A 21,520-nucleotide genomic window follows, 5' to 3' on the forward strand; every position below is an offset into this window, starting at 1 on the left:
GTCGAGTCTGCCAGAAGAACGTAGCGGCCGTGTGTCACGGATATTACACGCGGGCAGATGCGACACTCCGTTCATAGTCTACCGCAGTGTGTATAAATTAATCAGAAATCGCTCGCTTACTATTACAAGGTTCTATTAACTATATAGGATATGGATATTTCGGCCTTTAAAATTTCGTCATATTAAATTTTAAAGGCCGAAATATCCATGATTATTAATTATTTTTACGTTTTTCTTTCAACTGCGAGAACTAATCACTAACTAGACGTGAATTTAAATTCTTTACTTGCCAATACTTGTTTAGTTACCCAGATTAAAGGTGAAACAAAATGTATGAAAATGGACCTTGAGGTATCGCCTTAAATTATAATTTTTATCATCATGAAAATTGTTAATTAAATTTTTCCGGTATAAGTAGAATTAACATAGTACCTTGTGTGATCCAGCGAAATTACATTGTATTACATTATAAAAGGCCACTTTCGACAGGTCCGTCTGGCAATCTGGGGAGCCCTATATTCAGCAGAGGACATCATGTGGCTGATGATTATGATGAAATCAAAAAACTTAATAATAACTAGGTATTATGAGACTTAACATTTCATGTCTTAGGATGACGAGCGTAGTGGACGCCACGCAGTTTATAATTCATAGTTCTGGTGTTGCTGCTGTTTATGGGCAGTCGTATTGGTTATTATCAGTGGGATGCTCGTCTCGTCCATACAAAGCAATAAAAATATATCTACTATATTTTTATAACGTAACTCTAGTACGAATACTAATAATTAACCATAACATTCAAATCTCAAAATTAGTTGCCTATGTTTAGATTTTGGTAAATCCTTTGATTATCAGATGTCGGCTCCTTGGTCTAGCGACGGAGTACAACATTGACTATGGTCTAAAAGGCCTGGGTTAGAATTTTAGATATGGAAACAGTTTGAGCGGGCTTTTGAAATGAAACTTCTTTAGAATCTTTGAATTGAAACTCTATGAAACATAAATACGTTACGATATTTGAAAAAGGAACAGCTTTTAACCAGCCAGCATGCTACGTTTTGCATCCTTCTTTCCAACAAGATATGTCCGATACTGGATCTTTCAGATAAGGCAGATATTAGTCAAGCAATCCGCCGTAAAAACTAAGTCAAATTATTGCTATAAAATGCTCAAAAAGGCGCATGGAATCGCCCCTACATTGTAATCAATAAAGGTGCAAACATTTTATTAGTGTTTTCCTGCTGTAAAGTAATTTTATAAAAAAAAAATTAATAGTTACTTTAGCTTAGAAAAAGTTGACAAGATATTATAAATACATAAATTAAGGCACCGCGCAGACGCTCCAAGATAAGATAAAGATACTTTCACTTTTCCTTCTTAACAAGGTTCATTCAATTTCTATAATTAGAGCATTAATTGCTAGCCGTAGAGTGCACGGTTGAAAATAGAGCTGTTATGGCGGTATCAATAGGGATCAATATTGCTAAGCATTTCGTTGTTATAAATAATTTATTTTAAATTTATTATTATTTTTATTATTTATATAGTTTATTTACATAAGTTTCAGTCATATGGCAAATTTAATTGGAGAAAATGTCTACAGTGAGAAATCCTTTTTAAATTAAAATTAAACGTAAACTAAATAAATCATTACGTCAAGCATAAGTGACTTGAAATTAAACCTAGTACATAAATATGATATACATGACATAATCACACACTCCTGACTCTACAGAACAATCTACAAAACTATGCCCTTTACGCATAACATTTAAAAAGTTCTAGATTAAGGGATAACTTTTCAATATTGTTGCAATCGTACATCATACGATGCACGTCATTCAGTGTCGGTTATACTCTAGAAATCATTATAGGCGCCAAAAACGCACACGAGTATCTCCAATGTCAATATTAATCCTTGTTATGTGAGAAAATTCGTCCATAACATGCGTAGCGTTCGCTTGCCGCCCAAACCCGGCCGCCCGCCGCGCCATCCTTCGGCCGCCATAATCTTTGGCTGTATCAACACGAGCAGTGCGCATGTGTGCGTGGCGCCGATTACTCGCAGATTCTAACCTAATTTTGAATTCCAGCTTCACTTTCCGCGGACGCTCGCGCCCGGCCAGCGCTAAACAAAAATTTAAAAATAAATCTTTATTTTTCTACCGACCATTCTTGCGGCCAGTGTTGACTATTGTCTATATTTTTTTTTAAATAAAAAAGTATTTTTTTCTGTGGCGGTGGTGTTTTGTGAAATGTTTAAAAATAGAATTTTGACGTTACGTGAAGATAAGCTGTTCGTATTTCGGTGACAAATCCCGACCTCGGGTCGCGGTATTTTGGCGGTCTCTATGGCCTGATTTATATATTTTTTTAGTGTACTTTATAAAGTGTAGTGATGAAACGAAGAAAGTGATGTGTGCGCGGATTTTGTACGTAGATTAGAAAAAAAAAACAGGTAAAAATACAGTTTAATATATTTTTTTATGTTATATCATTATAATATACATGTGTTAGTATTACGTAGAGGCTGTATAATGCGGTCGGTTCGGTTTACTCGGACGCCATGGTTTTTGGCCATTAATTAATGGAAAACAATGGATGTTTTGCAGATCTTGTGACGCAAGACGTAATTTATTTTAGTAAACATTTGATACAGTTATCTCGCGTGTACATTTTTAATGAGAGATGTGGATTCCTTGCTAATTTGTAAGCGTGCGTTTTTTAAAAAATACTAAGAAGACCTTCGTTCAACATGGATAGTACTTCATTCTTTTTTTACTCTCTTCTTCGATCTTTGTTGATTATCTTCATATATTTGTGAACCATCCTGGCTTGATGCCTATAACCAGTAATTATCTTGTAAGGATGCTATCTGCTGCTAGACTATTATAGATACTAAACAAAATCTCAAGGTTGGAAGTATTGCAGTAGATTTGACATCTCTATCGCAATTTTAGACTAGGGTTGATGTTGATCGATTCCTAAATTGTATATAGATTGGATTTTGCATCGATTTTAATTATTTAAGTGATTATATTTTAAATGAGCAGTTGTTATTTTAGTGTTTATTTTTTTATTTCCGCGCAATCAGCTTTGCGGATTCTGAGATCATTTTAATTATTGTCTAGTTTGGAATGGATGAGGAAATTAGGGAAGCTTGTTGGTTGTTAATTGTTTTGTAAGCCAACGTTCTTACCATTGAGTTTCTTAAAATCGTGTGTTATAAAAAAAAAAAACTATATAAAATCTCGAAAAGATGAATCTCGGATTAACCATTAGAGTTTACTCAATTTTCTGTAGTTTAGGTTCCTTAAGACTAATTCAGTAGCAAACTGCAGAATAGTCTAAAATCTCTCACAATATCTCTAAGTAGAGATCGACAATATATTAAAAATAGTCTTTTGAGTATCAAATCATTAGTATAATTCGAAATCAAGCTTAAACTGTGACGTGATTTCACGTCAGGTATTATCAAGGAATAACTATGTTTTCAATACTTAACATACATGTCTGCCCAGCATTTATGACGTACTCTTTATGATATCAAGGAGATTAACTGGGTAAATTTAATTAGACTGTTCAACCAGGTTCGGGGAAGGAGTGAGCTATTAAGAGCGACTCTGAAAGACCAAATACACCCTAAAAGAATCACCATTCAAGGCAACACATTCATGATGTATTGTTTATGGGCCAATTTTTTTTGTGTACACGGCAAGGTCACCCCACGGCTCCTGATAGTAAGTGGAGTGAGGTCCAATAGAATGTCGACTGACGAAGGATGATTACCCCTCAGCAGCTATGCCGGCTTGTTAGAACAGGATCTACACAGGCTGACCTTGGAATACGACATACTTGCGTATCTATGGCGGGTTTTAATACCTTGTGTACGGTGGTTGCTGTCCGGGCGGATATAAAATATATCCTACCACTAGCAACGACTTATTTAAATTAGTCAACCCACCTCCTCGTTTTCGATTAGACTACTAGTGAGTGATCACCAGTGGCCCATTATCACAGGCTTCTGCTATCTGAGAGATGCCCGGTTCTAGAGTCGATTCCTGCGATAGTTGCGCTGCGCATGCACACCCCGCGACTTTCAATGTAAAGATAAAGAGTAGTATGGCGGGCTTTTAGACGGCAGGACGGTTTAAACCAGCGAGTTTGGCAGAAATCCGTAAACTGATTTATTTGTGTTAATAAAGGCTTTTGCTGTAGAAAAGATAATGGTTTTTTATATAGATTTCTCTATGCGAGAATCTGGCTAACATTGTAGTTAATGTCATTGATGAATATTGGGACTTGAAATCTAATCATGTCTGTCATATTGGGCGATATCAACATGCTTCCTTGCTGCCAAAAAAAACCTTTAATATAAGATTTAGGCAATAAATTAGATGCTTCTTTTGCCCGAAAAGTTTTTCCCTAGCCTTCCGGACTCAAGCTATACTTCCCTTGCACCACTGGGTAGTCATAGGGTTATAAAGTATGCTCTGGGAGATTTTTAACAAAATCAGAAAACATATAAATTTTGAGTTAAGTCACTTTAGTTCTAAGGGTGCGTTATCTAAACTTGCTGTTTTAGGCGGTCATGATTAAAATCAAGCAAGCGTTTTCCTTATCTCCTAGTAGTAGTATAAAAAGATAAATATCGAACACTAATGAACGTTTATTTACGAAAATGTTGTCTGCAATCAATTCGTTTACGGGTGACGCAGGTTCGGGTCCCGGATGGGCCGCCCACGTACTAGGCTTGACTCATAGTTGGCTTGGATATTGTTTTTAATTTTATTGTTGACAAATTGAGTTGCTATGGTAAATTAGAGCTTATGTTGATAAGAATATATACGTGAAAAAACCGGGCAGTAAAATCTGTGGGTATGGTAGAGTCACTCTAGACATTTTTATTGCATAGAACAAGAGGTTAGCATATGGGAAACCTGATGTCAAATCTCAGTTTATCTAAGGAGCTATTTATCTATGGGCGCGGGAAAGTGACCCTACACCTTTTTTTTGGTTTCGCGGAGAAAGTCCCTCATTACTACCGCCCAGCCTTCGTGGGGGGTGACTGAGCGGTTATGGTGTGGTTACGGCCTGGCGTTGAGTCGTCCGGATTTGATGACGACCTTCGGGCGACCGCCGGGCCGAGTCCCTAACCCTATGTACAACTAAAAAACTCCGCGGTGGCCCTCTTCGGCGCTTTAGGAACGGCTGCGGACTTCCTCTGACGGAATTGTCTAAGTCTTCGTCCGCAGCCGCCCCTGCGCGGTGCCGCCTTGCGGCCTGTCTCTTATGGAAGGGAGAGGGGGGGGGGGCTCAGAAGCTCCCGCGCACCGAAAGACGCCCTCGGCGTTTACGGCAGCATGAGGCCAAGTACACACTGCTGTCCATCCCGGGGGTCACACCGAAAAATGTGCAAAAATGCACAAAAAATGCACTAGGGCGGACAGCCCCCTGCTGCCCGCCGACGACCCCCTTCGTGGCCCCTATTAGTCGCCTCTTACGACAGGCCGGGGATACCGTGGTGGAATTCTTCAAACGCCCTCATTCCACAGGGCGGAAGTGACCCTACACCTGAGGGAAAAGTGGGTAGAATTTTTTTAGGATTATTTTTTTGTTTCCTGAATATAATAGATGTTGCTATCAGTTATCTGAACGACCGGAAATATCAGTACTAAACCTATGGCTTAAGAATACTTATTATAGACGTAACACATCCGGTGTTGTTAACCAGCGTCTTGCCGGATCTTTAGGCTCATTACCAATCCTAAAGAACTTATTACTACGTACAATAAATTAACTGCTAAACACACAATCTGATTAAATGGAATCGATTTATTCATGCTGAATTTAAAGTAAATATAGATTTAAAATAGTTTTCGATTTTCACTCATCGTTATTTAGGTCTCGTTTTCTTTAGCAGAAGACGTTTTTAAGATCTACTTTTGAATATACTGGATTCGTGGTTCCAAAATTTTGGATGATAAGTCTTAATATAATAATAGCAGCCCTATATTATATAGGTACTGTCTGATTGTTGGGCACAGGCCTCCTCTACTACTGAGAGGGATTAGGCCTTAGTCCATCACGCTGGCCTAGTGCGGATTGGCAGACTTCATATACGCTCTGAATTTTTGTAGAGAACTTCTCAGGTATGCAGGCTTCCTAGTGCTGTTTTCCATCACCGTTCAGCAAGCAATAATTCATAAAAAATATACACATAACTTTAAAAGAGAGGTGTGTACCCTTGGATTTTGAACCTGCGGACATTTGTCTCGGTAGTGCGTTCCATTCTTAATTAGGCCATCGCCGCTAATGTTAAGCCTTATTTCTCAGTAATAAGACTACAAATTGATTGACTCTAGAATCCTATCAACAACCTCCTAATATTAATGAAAATAAAGACCAAGAATTGATACTTAATGAAGCGAGACTAAAAACCTTATGGCCATTTCTCAATAATCTACTGATTAGGCCACTTTTTTTCTTTTGGTTCATAGTTAATAAACATTTGTATTTTATTTAGACTCCATTTAGGCCAGTAATTGTAGTCATAAGATTTTACAAGTCCTACAAAACTTTGAAACTTACTTAATAATAAATAGTCCTCGAATATATGTATTTATTACGAATTCATTTCGGTAGACTTGTACTGACCCAGTTTTGTAAAACTTCCCCCAACTAAATGGAACGGGGAGTCCTACCCTAATTTAATGATTAATTTGTTTGTTATGCGCAATCTATCAAAATAATTCAATAAATTATAATATGACACCAATATTATAGAGCTGAGGAGTTCGAACGCGGTAATCTCAGGAAGTACTTAACCTATTTTGATTTTTTTCACTAATAGGAAGCTACAGTATTCCTGAGTACTATAAGCTACGTTTTATCTCAGGAAAATATTTACCCCGGAAAAACTTTTTCATGCGAACGGAGCCGCAGGTAAAAGTAGTATTTGTAAAATGTAGGTAGATATATTCTTTGCATCTATCAAAAATATATGATCTAAAAACAATTAAATGAGCACCACCATACTATAATAAAAGAAATATTTTTTAATAATGTAATGAACGCATTTCTAATTATAATCATTTATATATCGTCGTACAAATCATGAAAACAATGCTCAGAATTTCAATGTCAACATGTGAGCTATAGCAAAGATAAGCTAAATGCTTAATTATAATATAAATATGTTAACTAAATATATTATGATTAACGTATAGGCTCTTTTATAGAATTAAGGAATGTTAATTAAGCTTTAATCTTACTTTTTACTAATACAATAAGAAAGTTTGTGAAAATGTTTGTTAGAAGTAAACGTAGTAACAACTGAACGGATTTAGATGATATTTAGCCCACAGGTAGACAATGTCCTAAGTTAACATATAGGTTACTTTTCATCCCGATAATTTGCTCCCATTGGAAAGAATGTATTTTTAAAGGAATTCCACGAATGCAAAGCGGTGAGAACTACCTAGTTTCTTATAAACATATAACATATATTATAATTTCTTTTAGATTACATAAAAATCATTGTTGCATTCGCTGAAGAGAGTTGAAAATTAAATTCAATTGTGAGTATAGGCGATACAATTTAAAAGGTTCCATATTTCCTAGTCAAACCGCCCAGTAATCACGATCGGGATGCTGTTACTATTGTTTTGTAGGCGTTGCAGCATTGAAGACGCCTTTTTACGTATTTTGGCTGGAATTCGTTCGCGCTGCCGCAAACATTAAAAACACACGTCGAATTCGTGACCTCCTCCTTTTTGAACTCGGTTAATGAGACGCACTACACTGCTAGGGCAAACGTAACAACTTTCTGAACTTATTGTTGTATTGAGATCGACATGGTATGGTACAAAATCATATACGATTATAGAAATACGTTAAAGTTCAATAAAGACTTGACAATCGAAAATCCACCCATCATAGTAACCTGATACACGTCGATGAGTTCCAAAGTCAACATACGAAATGATAAATTACTTATACCAAAGAATAGGTAGGTATACACATAATTCTAGAAAAGTTAGAGGTGCTTGGGTTTTAAACCTGCGGACATTTATGGCAGTCCGTTCCACTCCAAACCAGGCTGTCGCTGTTAATTTTAGATACAAGATATAATGATAATACATATTTTATATCTAGTATTTTAAATACCATATCCAAAAGTATATTTTATCTGATTGTAGTGTAACTACTGGACATAATAAGCCTCATGTCTCAGGATGGCGCAGTGGAATACCAAACAATACCTTGTAATTTAAGGTGTTGGTGTGTACTGTTTATGGGCGGTCGTATCGCTTACCCCTAATCGCTTACACTATTTCAGTATCTTGTCAATATTTCAGATACTTTTACGAGGTACCATTTCTGTCGACACGTATGAAGTCGCGGGTACATCTATAATATCAGCCCTGTATTATATACTGTCCCACTGCTGGGCACGGGCCTCCTCTACTACTGAGAGGGATTAGGCCTTAGTCCACCACGCTGGTCTAGTGCGGGTTGGTAGACTTCACAAACCCTCGAAATTCCTATAGAGAATTTCTCAAGTGTGCAGGTTTCCTCACCATGTTTTCCTTCACCGTTAAAGCGAACGTAAAAGCGATAATTCATAAAAAATACACAAATGATTTTAAGAAAAGTCAGAGGTGTGTGCCTTTGGAATTGGAACCTGCGGACATTCGTCTTGGCAGACCGTTCCACACCCAACTAGGCTATCGCCGCAGGTACATCTAATGCTCAGTAATTGCGTCTATAATTGTTTAAAGGTTACGTAAGAGTATAATCAGTGACATGTTTGGTTAATTATGAGTATTATTGTTGGAGTGATGGTTGTTTATTCTGGCGAGGGTAAATCACTGGCTGATTGTTTTGACATGATTGTTGATTGTTTGAGTATCTTACTGTACATTTGACTGTATTGTTTAGGTAGATATTCAATGGAGTCTGGAATTTGTGCCTGGTCGCAACTCGACTTCATATTATGTGAAGATATGTGGGGAAAAAGTGGTCTGCACCTTTACCTGCCCCTTCTGGGATAGACGTGTGTGTAAAATATTTTGTTGATTAATAAAAGACTATATCGGTGGTGTAGTTGTACGAGTGGAGTGAAGTCTCGGGATCAATCCGCGGGTCAGGCAGTGATATTGGATTCTATTTAGTATTAGCCCGGAATTTGTAAGATCCCCGGTCAGGTAAAGTGATTGGGTTCTACTCAGCATCAGCCCGAAGTCTGGAATTTGTGCCCAATATGTCGATTGGCTTGCCCCCTATCACATCATGGGACGGGATACGCACGGCGAAAAGATGTTGTACTAGTTGCGCCTCTGCCTACACGTTTAGAGATTGAAGGCGTGACTGTAAATATTTTTATATCCATAAATGTCATTTTGACATTCTACGTCCTTCGATGGTAATTGACATGACTAACTCAGATTAGCAACACCTATTGTGCTAGTGGTGGGATATATGTTATATCCGCCTGGATAGCGACCAATGTATACAAGGTGTTAAAACCCGCCATAGTGGCCCAAGTAAGTGTTCCGTTCCAGGATCAGTCTGTGTATATCTGGTCCCACTCAGCCAGCAGAATTGTGTCGACTGCCAAAGGATAATCATCTCTCGTCAGCCGACATTCTATTGGACCCCACTTCACTTACGATCAGGTCCAGTAGGGTCAATTTGCTGTGCACTGATAAAAAACTCCAGCCAAATTGAGTACTGCGTGGCGCTGTATTCCTCACCCTCAGGTATTTCATCTGTACGGAACTACCACTTCAAGAATGAAGGAATATTTGATCTACTAAACCAAGCCGTCAAGTGTTCCACGTTCCATTCACATATCTGTTTTTATTTCGTCATCGTGACGTCACGAGTGCGTTTCACAAGTACAAGATATTTTTGTTACAACCAACGCAGGCACGCAATAACTCCACTGTTTTATATTCGGAAATGTGATTAGAATTTAGATTATTAAGTTTATTTATAACGGTTTGTTAATTATGTTATAAATCATTAGATAATTATTTTCGTAATTTATTAATTCAATTAAAATTAACTGGATAATCAAATATTATTATGTTTATTTTTATTTTATTTTTCTTAAGGTGGTAGCTCAAGGTCCATTTTCATACATTTTGTTTCGGCTTTAATCTGGGTAACTAAACAAGTATTGGCATAAACGCCATATCGGATATTGGCCGAAATATCCATGATTATTAATTATTTTTACATTTTTCTTTCAACTGCGAGAACTAATCACTAACTAGACGTGAATTTAAATTCTTTACTTGCCAATACTTGTTTAGTTACCCAGATTAAAGCCGAAACATAATGTATGAAAATGGACCTTGAGCTACCACCTTAAACAGCCAGCCCGAGCTGGCTTCTATGGTTTACGTAGAACGTTTTTTTAAATAATTTTATTCCTAATTTAAAATGTACGTTGTTTAATATAATTGATTTAAATGTAATTTTATCATAATAAATATTCTTATAACTTATTTTGACGTATCATGAGTGCAACTTAGTTCGCTTATTTATTTATTTTAGATTTGGTGGAAAGATACAAGCCTAGATTGTTAATATAATTAAATTATTTTAGTGTCCATAAAATGTGTGGTCGATATGATACTTTTATTTAAATATTTTGCTACGAGTGTGGATTTGTGTTAAAAATTTAGTTTGTAATAATTTTTCGATTATAATTTTTATAGTAATTATAATAAAGATCATTTCCATATTTTTGATGATTATGCGCACTACTACTAGTTGGAGTTGCCGCTTGTGGCCGCGTACTTGAGCTCTATAACCGTGAGGTGTTCATGCCTTTATTGCAAAATACGTTTTTCATAAAAAACTACTCTCGGTTTAAAATTAATTTTATTTTCTTTCCTTTTTGTGCACTAAACTACGAAATGATTAGATCACAAAAATAAAACCCAGATTTTTGGAGAAAATATTTGTTATTCATTAATAATTTGAGGCACCTTGTTAGTAAAGGTAAAGGCGAGTATGTATGACTAGTGACATTGTAGCCAGAGTAACTACTGGACATAATGAGACTTAACATCTCATGTCTCAGGATGGCGAGCGCAGTGGAATACCAAACAATAATTTGTAATTCAAGGCGTTGGATGGTGTTTTTTCTGTTTATGGGCGGTCATATCGCTTACCATCAGGCGAACGGAAAGCTCGTTTCGTCATTCAATACGCAATAAGAAAAGTAGTTTCCATATTTAACATAATATCAAAATGACGCTGTATAAGCTAATGCACGCACAGCACCGTTAAACTAAAATATAAACTACAATATATAGGTACCCGGTAAACTGTAATATATAGCTTCGTTAGCTATAGCATAGTTCGTGTGTTTACCTGTCACTTCAGCGCTGAGACGGGCCAGCCGGCGCGCGGGTCGATGCTCTTTACACTTTGACATTCCTCGCCCTTTTGTCGGTTATTTTGATGAATATGAAGTTAGTGTAGAGATAATATAAACTAGGCTAATTGGTTTAGGCCATTTTACTTAATCTTAAGCTGAATTGCATCTAGATCGAATGACAATGAACGAGAGACGCATATATAGTATAATAAATAATAATATCAGCCCTGTATTATTTACTGTGCACTGCTGGGCATGGGTCTCTTTTACTACTGAGAGGGATTGGTCGTTAATTCACCATCCTGACTTTTTACGTTTCTCAGGTGTGCAGGTTTTCCTCACAATTTTTTCGTTCACCGTTAAAGCAACCGATAATTCACAAAGAATACACACATAATTTTAGAAATGTCACAGGTGTGTGGCCTTGTTATTTGAACCTGCGGACATACGTCTCAGCAGTCTGTTCCACACCCAACTAGGCTATCGCTGCTTTTAAATCATGCGAATCACTTGTTAATTTGTATAATAGGCTAGTTAAGTTTTTTTAAAAGATATTTATTAACAATGCGTGTTATCAAAAATTTAAAGGATGAGAAATCTAAATCGAGGCTATAATAAAAACGTAATAAAGCTAAGAAATTCGGTGGAAAAAAGAGCGGTCAAATAATAGTAATAGCAGACTGTGACGTCACCGAGTATTACCGGCCATAATGCGGCGTGCGTGTGAAAGAGGTAGCGCGATAACCCATCACGATTTTACTATTAGTCACAACAATATTTGTTTGCGTATTATTTCTGTTACAAATAAAATAATGTACAAAATGGAACTTAAGAAACTAGTATGAAACGGAATGTATATAAGTTTATCGAGGAATCCGGTACAATTACTTGAGCCATTATAGATAGTTTCAGATCTTATTTATGTTCTCTCTGAACGGGTACAAACCTACCAGCAATAATTTATAACCTGTCGCTTCACTAAGCACTATAGCGTAGTTGGGAATGGAACGGGGCCTAAACGACGGTTTGCAGGTTCAAAACCCAAACACACCTGAATTTCGAAGATAAAGTTTATTATTTATCAATTAAGACACTGTCAGCTCATTCTGCATAGATCGGACTGTCAACAGTTAATTTGAAAAAACAAAATTGTATTACTATAAAATGTAGGTAGATATTGTAACTGACTTTGACTGGATGATCAACACCTCCCCCCGTGAACATGAAGGCTGCAGTCTTCGAAACATCAGCAGAAAATCTATACATATAAATGAATCCCTATTTCCCTTGGTCTCGTCATCACGCGTGAACGGCTGGACCGATTACACTATTTTTTTTGTTGTGTTTGTCAGGAAAAGGTTCTAATGAAAGAAGAAAATCAAAAAATTGCGCGGAATATTTGAAAATTTAAGAAAACTTAACGAAAATATTAATTTTATATAACTGTCAATTGTTTAAAATAACTGTCAGCGATTGACAGAATGCGCGCTGCAAATTCATAGTTAAGACGGGACAACGTCTGTTGGGTCAGGGGCCTTATTCTCTATCCCGCGCGTTATTTTAACAGTGTGTAACAAGCGCGTAACACAACGCATCATGTTTAGAACTACAGAAATTTGTCTTACAGAATACCATTCCCAGCACATTTCTCGAAGATAACATGACACGGCCGCGTTACGCGGCTACACTATCATACAGAATAAGGGCCCTGCTAGTAATAATATAAAAATCGTGATAAAATCTATAAAATAATTATTTTAATACTCAATATTTTTGCGAACATAATCCCGCATAATGCAGTCAAATAGTTTCGTAATGGCCTAAATCCTTTTAGTAAAAGAAGAAGTAGGCATATTGTAATACAAGGTTTATCACGCGTCGACCCATTAGAAATACACGTCGTCCCATAATAAACGAGTAGTATAGCCGCATGCTAACTGGTAATTGTTATCTTATCAATAAGGGCTCGTGAGGACGGGGCCGCTGCCGATCGATACGCCGATCCTTCAGGCACTCTTTATATTCATTTTATTTATATTATAACGCCTCAAATCTAAGTGTAAACCTGTATGTGAATAAAAAATATTAGTCAAATAAGTAACATTATTTGTTGTTCAAGTAAATAAATAGGTTAAAATAGTGACGTTTTAGTTGCTATTTTAGTTCACATTTTGAACAAATAGTTTATATAAACGTTCGTATATAGCTAGTATATTTACTAGCTATTATGAGACTCAATATCTTAGGTGTGTTCTGTGCTATGACATGATAGGAGACGAACTTATCGAATCGAACATTCCAGACACCGAGTCGATACTGAGACGATAAACCCAACATCACTTTGCCCGACAAGGGATTCGCACCCTAGACCTCAGAGCGGAAATCGATCAGGTAGATTTCATTTCCATCCCTACCGTTAAATTTCATAGTTACAAGCTCCTTGACTAGTAAATTATGTGAAGTTAACACGTATTTTATTGTATTGCGTTAAACCTAGATTACATTCTAGAACATAAAGTTACTTAATGCTTGTGTTAATTAAATGTACCAGTTCGTGGTCTTTTAGAGGTAATTTTGTTGTACTCCCTAACCACAAAACACTTTGCATAAACATTTAAAATGTCTTGAATGACGTGATGAGACGCTAGCTGACGATAAATGATGCAACAGAGGCCGAAGCCAAGCGGCATTTCTACAATCATTTATCCCCATCTCTTGTCACTTAACCCCCCAATGGACCCTACTTCGTTTACCATCAGGTGCAGTGCGGTCACTTTGTTGAGCCCGTCTGAAAAAACTTCAGATAGCTAATTCAGTATCATTGGTATATCCTTCAAATCAGAACATGGTAATGGTTTCTTGGAGAAATATGATAGATATTGTGAGCCTGTCTTTCTTATGACAACATTCATCGTTCAGGAGTTTTTGCGTTGAATTTTTACATTCAAATGTTCACAACCTTTCGCTTCTATGATCATGGTCAGCCACAATATAGGCCGCCCCTAAACATTTCCAGTCGGACCTGTTAGGAGCGGTCTATCACCAATACTGGAATTTATTGTTGGCATTAATGATCAGACAGAAAACCTTTACAAGTTCTTTGTGGTGGGCAAAGTAGAAGGAAAAAGACCTCGCGGCCGAACACCTATCCGTTAGGTAGATCAAGAGACTGCGCTCACTAGGTTGCCAGTTGCGACTGCTGTAAAAGAAGTCGAAAACCGAACAAAATGGAAAGATTTTAACATAAACCACGTAGGCCTTTCATGGACCTTCAATAATGAAGAACATGATCAAGAAGAAAGAATGGTAATATATTGTTGGGATAAAAATATTCTTGTGAGGGTATTTATGACACCTTTTGCTATAATAACATTGAGAACAGATCGTGGCAGTTGGTCGTTTCAGTCGTATGGGTCGTTTGGTTTGTTGTTGTGAAAGTATATTTGTAGTCAGTGATACTTCTTTTTATTCTAATAAAAATCGCTTTAGCTCCTAACAATATCATTAAAACGGCGATAGCCTAGTTGGGTGTGGAACGGACTGCCAAGACGAATGTCCGCAGGTTCAAATCCCAAGGGCACACACCTCTGACTTTTCTAAAATCATGTGTGTATTCTTTGTGAATTTATCGTTTGCTGAAGGAAAACATCGTGAGGAAACTGCACATCTGAGAAGTTCTCAATAGGAATTTCGAAGGTGTGTGAAGTCTATCAATCCGCACTAGGCCAGCGTGGTGGACTAAGGCCTAATCCCTTTCAGAAGTAGAGGAGGCCCGTGCTCAGCAGTGGGCAAGTATATAAAACAGGGCTGATATTATTATCATTATTAATATTATAATTTATCGATGTTCCGAGACGTCTAATTGATACCAGACCTGCCCAAGTTCCTCGTGTATGGGAAGTCGTAAACCACGAGCACGTTTTAACCATAAATAGCCGTAAGCAGGTCAGAGGGGCGGCTGTATTTATAGATTTATGCATTTCTGTTGCTCTAGCGTTAGGCAATGGACAGGTATTTTTAGTCAGCGTGGGTCACGCTCTAACGTTTCAATTGTACGCATATTATTTGTACCTCAAAGACCGGTAACGCGTCAATGATTTTTCTCGTATTGTTAATGGTTATGGATCCCAACGCAGTAATTTTAGATATAGTGTCAACTGGCAAGGGAAAAATGATAAAATGGCGCATATTGGAGGAGGCCTATGTCCAGTAGTGGACAAAGATATAGGCTAATGATGATGACGAGAGAAGTTGCTACGGTAAATTGCAGCTTTTGTTTATAAGAATACATACGTGAAGAGTCCGGACAGTAAAAGCAGTGGGAGTGTTAGAGTCCCCATAGATATTTTTATTGCATAGATCAGCAAAGGGTCCACGATTATGTTACGTGTGTTAAAATGTAACATGTTTTGTATAAAATGATTGTGGAGTGCAATAAACTTTGATTTTGAATTTAAAGATCACATTAGAGACCTGATGTTAAGTGTCAACTGATTTACGGCAAAATTACGTTATTGCACCTGATGGTTAGTAGAGTAGAGTTCCGATAGAGTCGGCTGATGACAGATGATTATCCCTCACCAGTCGACACAATTATGTCAGCCTGTTTGAAACCAGATATACACAGTCTGATCTCGGAACGCGAAGCTTTTAAGCTACTATAGTGGGTCTCACTTTGTGTGTGGTGGTCACTATCCAGTCTGATTAAATAATCCTGCTACTATTAACTGTCAGTTTTCACTTGATCAAAGTAACTCCATTTTGTCACGTCTGCACTGGTTAACGACTAAACTGATTGTGATGACATTTGGTACGAAGTGAACTTGAACCATAAGAAAATATTAATATTAGGCACTTATACTTCAACTGCTTTTTATTCTGGAAAATGAAATATAAGTCAGTCAGCCTATCGCCATCCACTGAAAGTAGGCTCCCGAAGCGAGAGCTAATCTTCCCGATCCTCAGCAACCCTCATCCATCCCCTACCCACCACGATTTTCAATCCGTGCCCGTACCCAAGCCCGTCGTGCTGGAGGGCGTCCTTCACTACGTTTACCTTATCGTAGTCTTCACTCCAGCACCTGACTGCCCCAACAATCATCCGTGCGCTGACATATCCACCTTCCACATAAGGGGATAGCGGGACTTTTAATCTATAATAACTTTCATGCTTGCAAACACGCGGGAAACATTTATAAAATGTTTTTCTGTACTGACTGCACTGCACTACAATCGAGTTACCTCGCGTTTAATTTATTATAATTGCAATCTAAAATCGGAACTAATTGCCGTTCGTCGAGATGCAACGAGCGATGTTTTAATGTTCCGATATATCTCACTCGACAGGAATGTGTTTGATGTTAGGCCTACGTGAAACGGTATGTCGACTCGTCTGTGTAGTTTGCGCAGACGCGGTTGATTTGCGATAGGAGTTTGAACAGGAAGGCATTGTTATGTCTACTGGCGAGGGATAATCGATTCTTGTTTATCGATATCTGGATGTCGCTCTACCAATCGGTCGCCGTGGAATCTCTTTGTTGTGTACACATTAATCTTTTATAAACTTGAGATAAGAGTTCAAACAGGGTGGCATTGTTGTCTCTACTGGCGAGGGATAATCGATTCTTATTAATCGATATGTAGATGTCTATCTACCAATCGGTTGCCGTGGAGTCACTGCCGTGCACATCTCAGCTCCTATTCGCGAAGAGGTAAACAGAGCCGCAACTGATTACACTTTTCTGCTGTTTATTCCGTCCCATGATATGATGAAGGGCGAGTATTGCGATATCGGCTACAAATACCAGACTCCGGGTTGATAAATAGAAAAACCTAGTATTTGTCCGACCCAGGAATCAAACCTAAGACCTCAGCACTGCAGTCGTGCAACTACGCCATCGACCATCGAGGCAATCATAATATAAAAAGATGTCAGTGGAATACCAAACAATACTTTGTAATTCAAGGTGTTGGATGGTGTTTCCACTGTTTATGGACGGTCGTATCGCTTACCATCAGGCGAACGGCAAGCTCGTCTCGTCATTCAAAGCAATATAAAAAAAAGTCTACTAAAAACAGTGAATTCAATTTCATGAAAAAGCTTTCAAGCGCCTCCGCGGGTTAATGTTAGTATCTCATAAAGTTCATTGATCTGTAATAATGGAGTTATGTACAGAATTTAATAACAAGTCATATGTGGGGAAAGCCGCGGGGAGCGCTTGTACGTGGCCGGGATTAAAATAACATTATTATGTTGGCCGATATGAAATCGTTTGGCGTAGGGCTCATTTTAATAATATAAGGGCGGGTTTATGCTGCCAGCGGAGAGAGGAGCTCGTAAAATGTGACGTAATTTATTCATTTACAGACACAAAAGTACCTGAAGTTGCAAATTGCCTTTAAACTTTTGTCTTCGTATCAAAAATCTTTATTTGTTCATTAAAATAAATTTCCGAGGATTGACTTTATTTTAGAAAAACAAAATATATATTTTCTCTATAATAGCGTTTTGACTTTTTTTTTTGTTCAACTACTTTTGTGGCTGATAGTGCATGGGACTATGAAGTATAATATTTTGATTCGGATTTTAGTTTTATAAGAAATTAAATGTTACTTTCAACTTCCTATAATACATCTATTTTCCACAGATTACATTTGCTCCTATTGACCTCCTAGTGATCCTATTGTCATATCTGATACAAATTTCAGTTCTATTCAGTGTATTTGTTAAATCGTAAAACAAAACGATCTTAAAACCATTTCTAGGATAGAAAGAAGAGAAAAAAAAAATATTTTGCAACACTCAATATACACATAACAAACAAAAGAGACAAAAAGTTCTTAAAACTATGTTTATGTTTGTCACAAAAAAGGCTCCAACTCAGCATTATGTTGACAGTGAAGCCAGCGCTGGTCTTCTGTTGAGCCGTTTGTTAGTTTGATGTCACGGAAGACAAAAAAAAAAATGAATAAACATGCACATTACATATATGTAGATACATTAATCAGTATTACGTTCGTTGTCACTGGGTCCATAATTCGCCAGGTGGTGTAATAAATATTATATACATAAACATATTACACAAATACTATAAAAATCTGGAAAATTTAGCAATAAATACCATTGAGTTTATGGGATATCGTCAAGTTTTATGCGTTTAGAATGAGATGGTTTGAATGTCATATTAACGTTCAGTGAAGAACAAAATTTATTGCGAGTGAAATTTTTATTGTCAGTTTGTGGGTGGTCTTGGGAAGGAATTTTGTCAATTAATTATTACTTTTTTTAATCCGCCATTACTCAACTCCAATATAGAGTCGTTACATGTGATATACTTGTTTTCTTTTCCAATAGAGTTGCGTTTCGGATACGTAAAATATAAGAAGCATGAATTTAGCTTTCTATATTACGAAGAAGTAAGCAAAAATGCCCATTTAAATAACCACTGATGAAAGCTCTAAGGAACTTTAATTAATTAGTCTGATGTAGGTTTATGTTGTAATTATATCTACTTCGAAACGCTAGCAGTATGACCGCGTCCTAACTTGAATAAGTGGTGCAAGGACGTCCCACGGTTACGTCTAGACTCGGCACTCTAATTATACAGGGTGATACAGGAGACTTAAATAATACAGGGTGTGAAGTAGAATTATTTTAAGGCAATTAAATATACTGTACAGAGGTTATTCAGATATTTACTGTATTATAAGATATGACTGCCATAGCGCAGTAGTAATACGATAGAATTGTAATGCTAAGGTCTTGGGTTCGATTCCCGGGTTCGATCAAAATGATATTAGTTTTTCTACTTAGTACCAGAAGTTTAGAATTTGTACCCGATATAGCGATAGGCTTGCCCTATCACATCATGGGATAGAATACACACGGCGGAATATGAGTGGATTAGTTGCGACTCTGTCTACCCTTTCAGGGATAAAAGGCGTGAGCGTGTAATGTGTATACAGTAATTAATATATTTTGTGCGATATAGTATCACTTTGAATACAGGGTGCTCTGATTAAGGGGGGTTATTAAAGGCTATAACTTTTTAGGTGATCGGGGCTGTTAATTAGAAATTGTAGGAACTTTTATATTACATTTATGTGTTTGCGTCAAATATCGGTAAGAATGTAGATCTGGTATCATTAATTTATCCGACTGTGCAAACAAAAGGGACTTTTATGATAACGAGCGCAATTAGTATCATACGGGGCCTTGTAATTAAGTAGGTGGTTTTGGTGTCCATGCGTAAAACGAGCTCCAACAGATGAGACTGCGGAAAATAAATGGCTCAAGCTCATGAGAGTGCATTGCCATGTAATAATAATAATATTGGATGGCATTTCATGATTTGATGATTGACTGCCTCGGTGGCGTAGTTGTATTGCATGTCCGGTACAATAGCGCTCTGAGGTCCTGGGTTCGAATCCCGGGTCGGGCAAAGTGATATTTAGGTTTTTCTGCTCAGTATCACCCCGGAGTCTGGAATTTGTGCCCGATTTGGCGATAGGCTCGCCCCCTGTCACATCATGGGGAACATACTTGGCGAAAAGTGGGTGCCTTAGTTGCACCTCTGCATACCCCTTCGGGGATAAATGCGTGATGTTATGTATGTATGTATTTCATGATTATGAGCAAAGGAAACTTGATGGTTGGATAACTATTTTTTTTTTTGGGGAACTGCCGTGGTTATCACCGGGTTTACCCCGCTAATGATGTACAGGCGATCCCCCGGCTTAGCAACTACGACAGCCCCTTGATGAGTTGGTGGGCCCTACCGCTATCACTGGAGGTTCGATAGCCTCCAGCTAGGCGGTCTTAGGGCCCGGGAGGAAGAAGGGAAGGGATAGAGGGAAGGAAGAGAAGAGGAAGGAGTTCTTAGGATGGTTGGAAGGAAGGCAAGGGAAATGTTCACGCACCCTTAGACAGACCTCAATGTGAATTTAGCAACCAAGAGGCATACGCACGAGCTGTGCGCCTAGGGTCGCGACAAATGTGCCCCCGTGCATGGGCGTGCATTTGGTGTGGAGACCAAGCGCTCAACGGTTGGATAACTAGTTACGTCATTAATTTTTTAAAGAATTTAGTAAAGCGTGTTCTATAAAAGGGGCATTTCATGTGGGTAGTTTGCATAAACAAGGCTTACTGGGTGGTCAGTTAACGTATATGTTTTCCGAGTAAATGGAAAAACTCTTTACCTGATGAAACGGGCGGCACGCGATCGTTTGCGTAACACAACTGTATTAAATAAAGTGTCTTAGCCATTTATGTCTGAATAGCATGTATTAGTTTTGCCAGATCAAGAATGTCTAGATAGAATTTTTAAGGTTTTTACAAAACGATTTTTTTTAAATTGGTTTTGAGCAGCAGTGCAGAAGGTGAAATTTTTTAAAAGGTAACTCTAGGCAATATAAAAGCCCAAGTCAACATATACCAGCCAATTTAACAGAAAACAAAAACTAAGACAAATATTAATATACCTAAAAGGGAAGCCGGTAGGAATCGGGTTGATTGGAAGCTTTGTCACTGTTGAGCAGATTCTTTTGTTGTGACTCATGACATCTTCGATTTCGAAAAATTCATCTCTGTGCGAGGTAGTATAACTGAATATGATGATGATTGAATGAATAAATGTTGAGGACTTCAGAATGGAGTTTGATGATATTTAATATATAATAATAATATCAGCCCTGTGTTATATAGTGTCCCATTGTTGGGCACGGACCTCCTCTACTGCTAAGAGGGATTAGAACTTAGTCCAGCACGCTGGCCTAGTGCGGATTGGTAGACTTCACACACCCTCAAAATTCGTATAAAGAACTCCTCAGGTATGTAAGTTTCCTCACGATGTTTGCCTTCACCGTCAAGGCAAGCAATAATTCACAAAGAAAATACACATAATTTTCATAATGTTCAGCAATGGACACACATGATTGATGATTTTGAAGTGTGTTCCCTTTCGATTTGAACCTGCGGACATTCGTTTCGGCAGTATGTTCCACACCCAACTAGGCTTTCGCCGCTTTTCAGTGGTATTTAGCGCACGATTAATTAAAATCATGCATTAATTTAAGATACTATTTAGTATAACATCGTGAGGAAACCTGCATGCTTGAGAAATT

At 37.7% G+C, this 21,520-nt stretch overlaps 1 protein-coding gene across 1 annotated transcript in view; it reads left to right on the forward strand.

Moving 5' to 3' along the window:
* Positions 1 to 2,043: 2,043 nt before the first annotated feature.
* Positions 2,044 to 21,520, forward strand: part of LOC115442963 (muscle calcium channel subunit alpha-1) — a 68,527-nt gene continuing 49,050 nt past the window's right edge. The window contains exon 1 of the mRNA XM_030168191.2: positions 2,044 to 2,458. The gene's annotated coding sequence lies outside the window, so the exon portion shown is untranslated. The remainder of the gene's footprint in view (positions 2,459 to 21,520) is intronic.

This window comes from Manduca sexta, chromosome 3 (assembly GCF_014839805.1).
Source record: "Manduca sexta isolate Smith_Timp_Sample1 chromosome 3, JHU_Msex_v1.0, whole genome shotgun sequence".
NCBI classification, from domain to species: domain Eukaryota; kingdom Metazoa; phylum Arthropoda; class Insecta; order Lepidoptera; family Sphingidae; genus Manduca; species Manduca sexta.